Consider the following 12,409-nt stretch of genomic DNA (forward strand, 5'->3'; position numbering starts at 1 on the left):
GCAAAAGCGAGGCAGGATTGACATCTGCTCAACAGAGACGGATTCCCTGCGCTGACACAGTTCACAGTTACACGAGAAGCAATCTGAGCGGTCCGTCGACCGGAGACGTGTTTCCCAAGAGGTCGTTTAGCGAGTGAACAGCAGTGTGCGCGACTTTCAGGAGTGTGCCTGGAAAGTGCCAGAATCACCAGGAGCATCTGTGCAAAAGCTGCTGCCTCTGTGACCGCATTGAGGCACGTTCGCGTGTCTGCGAGTATATAGACGGCTCTTTCGCGTTCACTCCGAGGGAAACGGTCCGCTATTGCTTCTGTGCGCACAGACGCGATTCCCTTGTCTCTTGCGAACACAGGGAACTCTGTGCATCCAAATCTACAGGCTAAGGACGCGTCTGCATATGTTTTGGTGAACAATCGAGTGTGCGTGTTCTGACAGCTGCCTCTATGCAGACGTCTCCACAGAGCCACTTCTGAATGCCCCGCAGCCCAGGACTGAATGGATACACTAACAAGTGCACCGGTGTGAGCAACCACATATGCAGAAGGACGTCTTTCATCTCACAGAAGCGCGAACGTCTTGGCGTTCAAGCACATGGCAGAAACAAGGTGTGAACAGATGAGCTGCTGCTATTTTCTCCGTTCGGCATGCTTCGTTGTAGCTCTCTTGCCGGTCGCCGGCTTAGCGGCTTGCTTTGCGCGACTAGCTCTGGGGAGAGAAGGAGATAGCGCCGGAAACCTCGCCTTTTGCCTTCTTCGGCGCTGGAACCTGGTTGCTGCGCCTTCTCTTTGTCCATGTGCACACACACGATTCCTCAGCGAAAACCATGCAGAAACCTTTCCACGAGCACCCAGGGATGTGCACCCAGCACCACGTGCACGCACACGCAGCTAGAGAAAAGCACCTACCTTTTCACACACTGATGCCTAAGCAAACGCGTGGCCACACACACGCACACATCCGCAAGCGCGCCTACTCCCATCTATTGAGGGAAAGACGGACGAGCAACGTCCTGACAGGCTTGAGGGGAAAAACGTCCGTTGACGGTTGGCGTACTGCACGCCCGCCTACGGGGCTGCAGGGGAATCCACATTTGGAAGGTACCTGAAGATGTGTGCCTGTTCTTGGAGCTCCGCTAGTAGGGTAGCAAAGACACTCGTAGGCAGTACTGAATGCTGCTCCGTGCTACTTCTCCTCCGCTGGCAAATGCTTCACAGTCGCCCTAGGAAAGACGTTTAACAATCGATCTCCAAGAGGAACGAAACACATGATGCCATAAGGCGAAAGAATAGCAGGGCATCTCTTCACAGGCTTGTCCCTGATCTATAGCTGAGGGCAAACACTTGTGTGCTTGTGGGAGAGCCTGTGTCTTTCCTGGAAGCGTTTGGGAGTTTTGCTCAGACGCGTGTTTCCTCAAGTTCAAGAATCAAGATCTAGGATACCTGCAGACAGGTGCCTGTTTGTGTGGAGACAGTCTGTTTGAAACTGTGTTCCTCAGCGCCCGCTCTTTCTCCCCGTCGCTCCACACGCCTGGGAGTCCCTTTCTTTCTCTCCACAAGCACGTGTGTTGACTTCGTCGCACATGTGCATCTGCACAAGCGTTGAGCTCAGCAGAGCGTGTCTCTTGACACTTGATGTGCGTTGGCTGTGTCTGCCTGCTCCAGTGAAGAGAGAAACGGGAAATCATCTTGGTAGAGGCAACAAAGCAAAAGCGAGGCAGGATTGACATCTGCTCAACAGAGACGGATTCCCTGCGCTGACACAGTTCACAGTTACACGAGAAGCAATCTGAGCGGTCCGTCGACCGGAGACGTGTTTCCCAAGAGGTCGTTTAGCGAGTGAACAGCAGTGTGCGCGACTTTCAGGAGTGTGCCTGGAAAGTGCCAGAATCACCAGGAGCATCTGTGCAAAAGCTGCTGCCTCTGTGACCGCATTGAGGCACGTTCGCGTGTCTGCGAGTATATAGACGGCTCTTTCGCGTTCACTCCGAGGGAAACGGTCCGCTATTGCTTCTGTGCGCACAGACGCGATTCCCTTGTCTCTTGCGAACACAGGGAACTCTGTGCATCCAAATCTACAGGCTAAGGACGCGTCTGCATATGTTTTGGTGAACAATCGAGTGTGCGTGTTCTGACAGCTGCCTCTATGCAGACGTCTCCACAGAGCCACTTCTGAATGCCCCGCAGCCCAGGACTGAATGGATACACTAACAAGTGCACCGGTGTGAGCAACCACATATGCAGAAGGACGTCTTTCATCTCACAGAAGCGCGAACGTCTTGGCGTTCAAGCACATGGCAGAAACAAGGTGTGAACAGATGAGCTGCTGCTATTTTCTCCGTTCGGCATGCTTCGTTGTAGCTCTCTTGCCGGTCGCCGGCTTAGCGGCTTGCTTTGCGCGACTAGCTCTGGGGAGAGAAGGAGATAGCGCCGGAAACCTCGCCTTTTGCCTTCTTCGGCGCTGGAACCTGGTTGCTGCGCCTTCTCTTTGTCCATGTGCACACACACGATTCCTCAGCGAAAACCATGCAGAAACCTTTCCACGAGCACCCAGGGATGTGCACCCAGCACCACGTGCACGCACACGCAGCTAGAGAAAAGCACCTACCTTTTCACACACTGAAGCCTAAGCAAACGCGTGGCCACACACACGCACACATCCGCAAGCGCGCCTACTCCCATCTATTGAGGGAAAGACGGACGAGCAACGTCCTGACAGGCTTGAGGGGAAAAACGTCCGTTGACGGTTGGCGTACTGCACGCCCGCCTACGGGGCTGCAGGGGAATCCACATTTGGAAGGTACCTGAAGATGTGTGCCTGTTCTTGGAGCTCCGCTAGTAGGGTAGCAAAGACACTCGTAGGCAGTACTGAATGCTGCTCCGTGCTACTTCTCCTCCGCTGGCAAATGCTTCAGTGTCGCCCGAGGAAAGACGTTTAACAATCGATCTCCAAGAGGAACGAAACACATGATGCCATAAGGCGAAAGAATAGCAGGGCATCTCTTCACAGGCTTGTCCCTGATCTATAGCTGAGGGCAAACACTTGTGTGCTTGTGGGAGAGCCTGTGTCTTTCCTGGAAGCGTTTGGGAGTTTTGCTCAGACGCGTGTTTCCTCAAGTTCAAGAATCAAGATCTAGGATACCTGCAGACAGGTGCCTGTTTGTGTGGAGACAGTCTGTTTGAAACTGTGTTCCTCAGCGCCCGCTCTTTCTCCCCGTCGCTCCACACGCCTGGGAGTCCCTTTCTTTCTCTCCACAAGCACGTGTGTTGACTTCGTCGCACATGTGCATCTGCACAAGCGTTGAGCTCAGCAGAGCGTGTCTCTTGACACTTGATGTGCGTTGGCTGTGTCTGCCTGCTCCAGTGAAGAGAGAAACGGGAAATCATCTTGGTAGAGGCAACAAAGCAAAAGCGAGGCAGGATTGACATCTGCTCAACAGAGACGGATTCCCTGCGCTGACACAGTTCACAGTTACACGAGAAGCAATCTGAGCGGTCCGTCGACCGGAGACGTGTTTCCCAAGAGGTCGTTTAGCGAGTGAACAGCAGTGTGCGCGACTTTCAGGAGTGTGCCTGGAAAGTGCCAGAATCACCAGGAGCATCTGTGCAAAAGCTGCTGCCTCTGTGACCGCATTGAGGCACGTTCGCGTGTCTGCGAGTATATAGACGGCTCTTTCGCGTTCACTCCGAGGGAAACGGTCCGCTATTGCTTCTGTGCGCACAGACGCGATTCCCTTGTCTCTTGCGAACACAGGGAACTCTGTGCATCCAAATCTACAGGCTAAGGACGCGTCTGCATATGTTTTGGTGAACAATCGAGTGTGCGTGTTCTGACAGCTGCCTCTATGCAGACGTCTCCACAGAGCCACTTCTGAATGCCCCGCAGCCCAGGACTGAATGGATACACTAACAAGTGCACCGGTGTGAGCAACCACATATGCAGAAGGACGTCTTTCATCTCACAGAAGCGCGAACGTCTTGGCGTTCAAGCACATGGCAGAAACAAGGTGTGAACAGATGAGCTGCTGCTATTTTCTCCGTTCGGCATGCTTCGTTGTAGCTCTCTTGCCGGTCGCCGGCTTAGCGGCTTGCTTTGCGCGACTAGCTCTGGGGAGAGAAGGAGATAGCGCCGGAAACCTCGCCTTTTGCCTTCTTCGGCGCTGGAACCTGGTTGCTGCGCCTTCTCTTTGTCCATGTGCACACACACGATTCCTCAGCGAAAACCATGCAGAAACCTTTCCACGAGCACCCAGGGATGTGCACCCAGCACCACGTGCACGCACACGCAGCTAGAGAAAAGCACCTACCTTTTCACACACTGAAGCCTAAGCAAACGCGTGGCCACACACACGCACACATCCGCAAGCGCGCCTACTCCCATCTATTGAGGGAAAGACGGACGAGCTCTTTGGTTGCTCTTCACAGGCTTGTCCCTGATCTATAGCTGAGGGCAAACACTTGTGTGCTTGTGGGAGAGCCTGTGTCTTTCCTGGAAGCGTTTGGGAGTTTTGCTCAGACGCGTGTTTCCTCAAGTTCAAGAATCAAGATCTAGGATACCTGCAGACAGGTGCCTGTTTGTGTGGAGACAGTCTGTTTGAAACTGTGTTCCTCAGCGCCCGCTCTTTCTCCCCGTCGCTCCACACGCCTGGGAGTCCCTTTCTTTCTCTCCACAAGCACGTGTGTTGACTTCGTCGCACATGTGCATCTGCACAAGCGTTGAGCTCAGCAGAGCGTGTCTCTTGACACTTGATGTGCGTTGGCTGTGTCTGCCTGCTCCAGTGAAGAGAGAAACGGGAAATCATCTTGGTAGAGGCAACAAAGCAAAAGCGAGGCAGGATTGACATCTGCTCAACAGAGACGGATTCCCTGCGCTGACACAGTTCACAGTTACACGAGAAGCAATCTGAGCGGTCCGTCGACCGGAGACGTGTTTCCCAAGAGGTCGTTTAGCGAGTGAACAGCAGTGTGCGCGACTTTCAGGAGTGTGCCTGGAAAGTGCCAGAATCACCAGGAGCATCTGTGCAAAAGCTGCTGCCTCTGTGACCGCATTGAGGCACGTTCGCGTGTCTGCGAGTATATAGACGGCTCTTTCGCGTTCACTCCGAGGGAAACGGTCCGCTATTGCTTCTGTGCGCACAGACGCGATTCCCTTGTCTCTTGCGAACACAGGGAACTCTGTGCATCCAAATCTACAGGCTAAGGACGCGTCTGCATATGTTTTGGTGAACAATCGAGTGTGCGTGTTCTGACAGCTGCCTCTATGCAGACGTCTCCACAGAGCCACTTCTGAATGCCCCGCAGCCCAGGACTGAATGGATACACTAACAAGTGCACCGGTGTGAGCAACCACATATGCAGAAGGACGTCTTTCATCTCACAGAAGCGCGAACGTCTTGGCGTTCAAGCACATGGCAGAAACAAGGTGTGAACAGATGAGCTGCTGCTATTTTCTCCGTTCGGCATGCTTCGTTGTAGCTCTCTTGCCGGTCGCCGGCTTAGCGGCTTGCTTTGCGCGACTAGCTCTGGGGAGAGAAGGAGATAGCGCCGGAAACCTCGCCTTTTGCCTTCTTCGGCGCTGGAACCTGGTTGCTGCGCCTTCTCTTTGTCCATGTGCACACACACGATTCCTCAGCGAAAACCATGCAGAAACCTTTCCACGAGCACCCAGGGATGTGCACCCAGCACCACGTGCACGCACACGCAGCTAGAGAAAAGCACCTACCTTTTCACACACTGAAGCCTAAGCAAACGCGTGGCCACACACACGCACACATCCGCAAGCGCGCCTACTCCCATCTATTGAGGGAAAGACGGACGAGCAACGTCCTGACAGGCTTGAGGGGAAAAACGTCCGTTGACGGTTGGCGTACTGCACGCCCGCCTACGGGGCTGCAGGGGAATCCACATTTGGAAGGTACCTGAAGATGTGTGCCTGTTCTTGGAGCTCCGCTAGTAGGGTAGCAAAGACACTCGTAGGCAGTACTGAATGCTGCTCCGTGCTACTTCTCCTCCGCTGGCAAATGCTTCAGTGTCGCCCGAGGAAAGACGTTTAACAATCGATCTCCAAGAGGAACGAAACACATGATGCCATAAGGCGAAAGAATAGCAGGGCATCTCTTCACAGGCTTGTCCCTGATCTATAGCTGAGGGCAAACACTTGTGTGCTTGTGGGAGAGCCTGTGTCTTTCCTGGAAGCGTTTGGGAGTTTTGCTCAGACGCGTGTTTCCTCAAGTTCAAGAATCAAGATCTAGGATACCTGCAGACAGGTGCCTGTTTGTGTGGAGACAGTCTGTTTGAAACTGTGTTCCTCAGCGCCCGCTCTTTCTCCCCGTCGCTCCACACGCCTGGGAGTCCCTTTCTTTCTCTCCACAAGCACGTGTGTTGACTTCGTCGCACATGTGCATCTGCACAAGCGTTGAGCTCAGCAGAGCGTGTCTCTTGACACTTGATGTGCGTTGGCTGTGTCTGCCTGCTCCAGTGAAGAGAGAAACGGGAAATCATCTTGGTAGAGGCAACAAAGCAAAAGCGAGGCAGGATTGACATCTGCTCAACAGAGACGGATTCCCTGCGCTGACACAGTTCACAGTTACACGAGAAGCAATCTGAGCGGTCCGTCGACCGGAGACGTGTTTCCCAAGAGGTCGTTTAGCGAGTGAACAGCAGTGTGCGCGACTTTCAGGAGTGTGCCTGGAAAGTGCCAGAATCACCAGGAGCATCTGTGCAAAAGCTGCTGCCTCTGTGACCGCATTGAGGCACGTTCGCGTGTCTGCGAGTATATAGACGGCTCTTTCGCGTTCACTCCGAGGGAAACGGTCCGCTATTGCTTCTGTGCGCACAGACGCGATTCCCTTGTCTCTTGCGAACACAGGGAACTCTGTGCATCCAAATCTACAGGCTAAGGACGCGTCTGCATATGTTTTGGTGAACAATCGAGTGTGCGTGTTCTGACAGCTGCCTCTATGCAGACGTCTCCACAGAGCCACTTCTGAATGCCCCGCAGCCCAGGACTGAATGGATACACTAACAAGTGCACCGGTGTGAGCAACCACATATGCAGAAGGACGTCTTTCATCTCACAGAAGCGCGAACGTCTTGGCGTTCAAGCACATGGCAGAAACAAGGTGTGAACAGATGAGCTGCTGCTATTTTCTCCGTTCGGCATGCTTCGTTGTAGCTCTCTTGCCGGTCGCCGGCTTAGCGGCTTGCTTTGCGCGACTAGCTCTGGGGAGAGAAGGAGATAGCGCCGGAAACCTCGCCTTTTGCCTTCTTCGGCGCTGGAACCTGGTTGCTGCGCCTTCTCTTTGTCCATGTGCACACACACGATTCCTCAGCGAAAACCATGCAGAAACCTTTCCACGAGCACCCAGGGATGTGCACCCAGCACCACGTGCACGCACACGCAGCTAGAGAAAAGCACCTACCTTTTCACACACTGATGCCTAAGCAAACGCGTGGCCACACACACGCACACATCCACAAGCGCGCCTACTCCCATCTATTGAGGGAAAGACGGACGAGCAACGTCCTGACAGGCTTGAGGGGAAAAACGTCCGTTGACGGTTGGCGTACTGCACGCCCGCCTACGGGGCTGCAGGGGAATCCACATTTGGAAGGTACCTGAAGATGTGTGCCTGTTCTTGGAGCTCCGCTAGTAGGGTAGCAAAGACACTCGTAGGCAGTACTGAATGCTGCTCCGTGCTACTTCTCCTCCGCTGGCAAATGCTTCACAGTCGCCCTAGGAAAGACGTTTAACAATCGATCTCCAAGAGGAACGAAACACATGATGCCATAAGGCGAAAGAATAGCAGGGCATCTCTTCACAGGCTTGTCCCTGATCTATAGCTGAGGGCAAACACTTGTGTGCTTGTGGGAGAGCCTGTGTCTTTCCTGGAAGCGTTTGGGAGTTTTGCTCAGACGCGTGTTTCCTCAAGTTCAAGAATCAAGATCTAGGATACCTGCAGACAGGTGCCTGTTTGTGTGGAGACAGTCTGTTTGAAACTGTGTTCCTCAGCGCCCGCTCTTTCTCCCCGTCGCTCCACACGCCTGGGAGTCCCTTTCTTTCTCTCCACAAGCACGTGTGTTGACTTCGTCGCACATGTGCATCTGCACAAGCGTTGAGCTCAGCAGAGCGTGTCTCTTGACACTTGATGTGCGTTGGCTGTGTCTGCCTGCTCCAGTGAAGAGAGAAACGGGAAATCATCTTGGTAGAGGCAACAAAGCAAAAGCGAGGCAGGATTGACATCTGCTCAACAGAGACGGATTCCCTGCGCTGACACAGTTCACAGTTACACGAGAAGCAATCTGAGCGGTCCGTCGACCGGAGACGTGTTTCCCAAGAGGTCGTTTAGCGAGTGAACAGCAGTGTGCGCGACTTTCAGGAGTGTGCCTGGAAAGTGCCAGAATCACCAGGAGCATCTGTGCAAAAGCTGCTGCCTCTGTGACCGCATTGAGGCACGTTCGCGTGTCTGCGAGTATATAGACGGCTCTTTCGCGTTCACTCCGAGGGAAACGGTCCGCTATTGCTTCTGTGCGCACAGACGCGATTCCCTTGTCTCTTGCGAACACAGGGAACTCTGTGCATCCAAATCTACAGGCTAAGGACGCGTCTGCATATGTTTTGGTGAACAATCGAGTGTGCGTGTTCTGACAGCTGCCTCTATGCAGACGTCTCCACAGAGCCACTTCTGAATGCCCCGCAGCCCAGGACTGAATGGATACACTAACAAGTGCACCGGTGTGAGCAACCACATATGCAGAAGGACGTCTTTCATCTCACAGAAGCGCGAACGTCTTGGCGTTCAAGCACATGGCAGAAACAAGGTGTGAACAGATGAGCTGCTGCTATTTTCTCCGTTCGGCATGCTTCGTTGTAGCTCTCTTGCCGGTCGCCGGCTTAGCGGCTTGCTTTGCGCGACTAGCTCTGGGGAGAGAAGGAGATAGCGCCGGAAACCTCGCCTTTTGCCTTCTTCGGCGCTGGAACCTGGTTGCTGCGCCTTCTCTTTGTCCATGTGCACACACACGATTCCTCAGCGAAAACCATGCAGAAACCTTTCCACGAGCACCCAGGGATGTGCACCCAGCACCACGTGCACGCACACGCAGCTAGAGAAAAGCACCTACCTTTTCACACACTGAAGCCTAAGCAAACGCGTGGCCACACACACGCACACATCCGCAAGCGCGCCTACTCCCATCTATTGAGGGAAAGACGGACGAGCAACGTCCTGACAGGCTTGAGGGGAAAAACGTCCGTTGACGGTTGGCGTACTGCACGCCCGCCTACGGGGCTGCAGGGGAATCCACATTTGGAAGGTACCTGAAGATGTGTGCCTGTTCTTGGAGCTCCGCTAGTAGGGTAGCAAAGACACTCGTAGGCAGTACTGAATGCTGCTCCGTGCTACTTCTCCTCCGCTGGCAAATGCTTCAGTGTCGCCCGAGGAAAGACGTTTAACAATCGATCTCCAAGAGGAACGAAACACATGATGCCATAAGGCGAAAGAATAGCAGGGCATCTCTTCACAGGCTTGTCCCTGATCTATAGCTGAGGGCAAACACTTGTGTGCTTGTGGGAGAGCCTGTGTCTTTCCTGGAAGCGTTTGGGAGTTTTGCTCAGACGCGTGTTTCCTCAAGTTCAAGAATCAAGATCTAGGATACCTGCAGACAGGTGCCTGTTTGTGTGGAGACAGTCTGTTTGAAACTGTGTTCCTCAGCGCCCGCTCTTTCTCCCCGTCGCTCCACACGCCTGGGAGTCCCTTTCTTTCTCTCCACAAGCACGTGTGTTGACTTCGTCGCACATGTGCATCTGCACAAGCGTTGAGCTCAGCAGAGCGTGTCTCTTGACACTTGATGTGCGTTGGCTGTGTCTGCCTGCTCCAGTGAAGAGAGAAACGGGAAATCATCTTGGTAGAGGCAACAAAGCAAAAGCGAGGCAGGATTGACATCTGCTCAACAGAGACGGATTCCCTGCGCTGACACAGTTCACAGTTACACGAGAAGCAATCTGAGCGGTCCGTCGACCGGAGACGTGTTTCCCAAGAGGTCGTTTAGCGAGTGAACAGCAGTGTGCGCGACTTTCAGGAGTGTGCCTGGAAAGTGCCAGAATCACCAGGAGCATCTGTGCAAAAGCTGCTGCCTCTGTGACCGCATTGAGGCACGTTCGCGTGTCTGCGAGTATATAGACGGCTCTTTCGCGTTCACTCCGAGGGAAACGGTCCGCTATTGCTTCTGTGCGCACAGACGCGATTCCCTTGTCTCTTGCGAACACAGGGAACTCTGTGCATCCAAATCTACAGGCTAAGGACGCGTCTGCATATGTTTTGGTGAACAATCGAGTGTGCGTGTTCTGACAGCTGCCTCTATGCAGACGTCTCCACAGAGCCACTTCTGAATGCCCCGCAGCCCAGGACTGAATGGATACACTAACAAGTGCACCGGTGTGAGCAACCACATATGCAGAAGGACGTCTTTCATCTCACAGAAGCGCGAACGTCTTGGCGTTCAAGCACATGGCAGAAACAAGGTGTGAACAGATGAGCTGCTGCTATTTTCTCCGTTCGGCATGCTTCGTTGTAGCTCTCTTGCCGGTCGCCGGCTTAGCGGCTTGCTTTGCGCGACTAGCTCTGGGGAGAGAAGGAGATAGCGCCGGAAACCTCGCCTTTTGCCTTCTTCGGCGCTGGAACCTGGTTGCTGCGCCTTCTCTTTGTCCATGTGCACACACACGATTCCTCAGCGAAAACCATGCAGAAACCTTTCCACGAGCACCCAGGGATGTGCACCCAGCACCACGTGCACGCACACGCAGCTAGAGAAAAGCACCTACCTTTTCACACACTGATGCCTAAGCAAACGCGTGGCCACACACACGCACACATCCGCAAGCGCGCCTACTCCCATCTATTGAGGGAAAGACGGACGAGCTCTTTGGTTGCTCTTCACAGGCTTGTCCCTGATCTATAGCTGAGGGCAAACACTTGTGTGCTGGTGGGAGAGCCTGTGTCTTTCCTGGAAGCGTTTGGGAGTTTTGCTCAGACGCGTGTTTCCTCAAGTTCAAGAATCAAGATCTAGGATACCTGCAGACAGGTGCCTGTTTGTGTGGAGACAGTCTGTTTGAAACTGTGTTCCTCAGCGCCCGCTCTTTCTCCCCGTCGCTCCACACGCCTGGGAGTCCCTTTCTTTCTCTCCACAAGCACGTGTGTTGACTTCGTCGCACATGTGCATCTGCACAAGCGTTGAGCTCAGCAGAGCGTGTCTCTTGACACTTGATGTGCGTTGGCTGTGTCTGCGTGCTCCAGTGAAGAGAGAAACGGGAAATCATCTTAGTAGAGGCAACAAAGCAAAAGCGAGGCAGGATTGACATCTGCTCAACAGAGACGGATTCCCTGCGCTGACACAGTTCACAGTTACACGAGAAGCAATCTGAGCGGTCCGTCGACCGGAGACGTGTTTCCCAAGAGGTCGTTTAGCGAGTGAACAGCAGTGTGCGCGACTTTCAGGAGTGTGCCTGGAAAGTGCCAGAATCACCAGGAGCATCTGTGCAAAAGCTGCTGCCTCTGTGACCGCATTGAGGCACGTTCGCGTGTCTGCGAGTATATAGACGGCTCTTTCGCGTTCACTCCGAGGGAAACGGTCCGCTATTGCTTCTGTGCGCACAGACGCGATTCCCTTGTCTCTTGCGAACACAGGGAACTCTGTGCATCCAAATCTACAGGCTAAGGACGCGTCTGCATATGTTTTGGTGAACAATCGAGTGTGCGTGTTCTGACAGCTGCCTCTATGCAGACGTCTCCACAGAGCCACTTCTGAATGCCCCGCAGCCCAGGACTGAATGGATACACTAACAAGTGCACCGGTGTGAGCAACCACATATGCAGAAGGACGTCTTTCATCTCACAGAAGCGCGAACGTCTTGGCGTTCAAGCACATGGCAGAAACAAGGTGTGAACAGATGAGCTGCTGCTATTTTCTCCGTTCGGCATGCTTCGTTGTAGCTCTCTTGCCGGTCGCCGGCTTAGCGGCTTGCTTTGCGCGACTAGCTCTGGGGAGAGAAGGAGATAGCGCCGGAAACCTCGCCTTTTGCCTTCTTCGGCGCTGGAACCTGGTTGCTGCGCCTTCTCTTTGTCCATGTGCACACACACGATTCCTCAGCGAAAACCATGCAGAAACCTTTCCACGAGCACCCAGGGATGTGCACCCAGCACCACGTGCACGCACACGCAGCTAGAGAAAAGCACCTACCTTTTCACACACTGATGCCTAAGCAAACGCGTGGCCACACACACGCACACATCCGCAAGCGCGCCTACTCCCATCTATTGAGAGAAAGACGGACGAGCTCTTTGGTTGCTCTTCACAGGCTTGTCCCTGATCTATAGCTGAGGGCAAACACTTGTGTGCTGGTGGGAGAGCCTGTGTCTTTC

The sequence above is a fragment of the Patagioenas fasciata genome, chromosome 33, assembly GCF_037038585.1.
Source record: "Patagioenas fasciata isolate bPatFas1 chromosome 33, bPatFas1.hap1, whole genome shotgun sequence".
NCBI lineage: Eukaryota > Metazoa > Chordata > Aves > Columbiformes > Columbidae > Patagioenas > Patagioenas fasciata.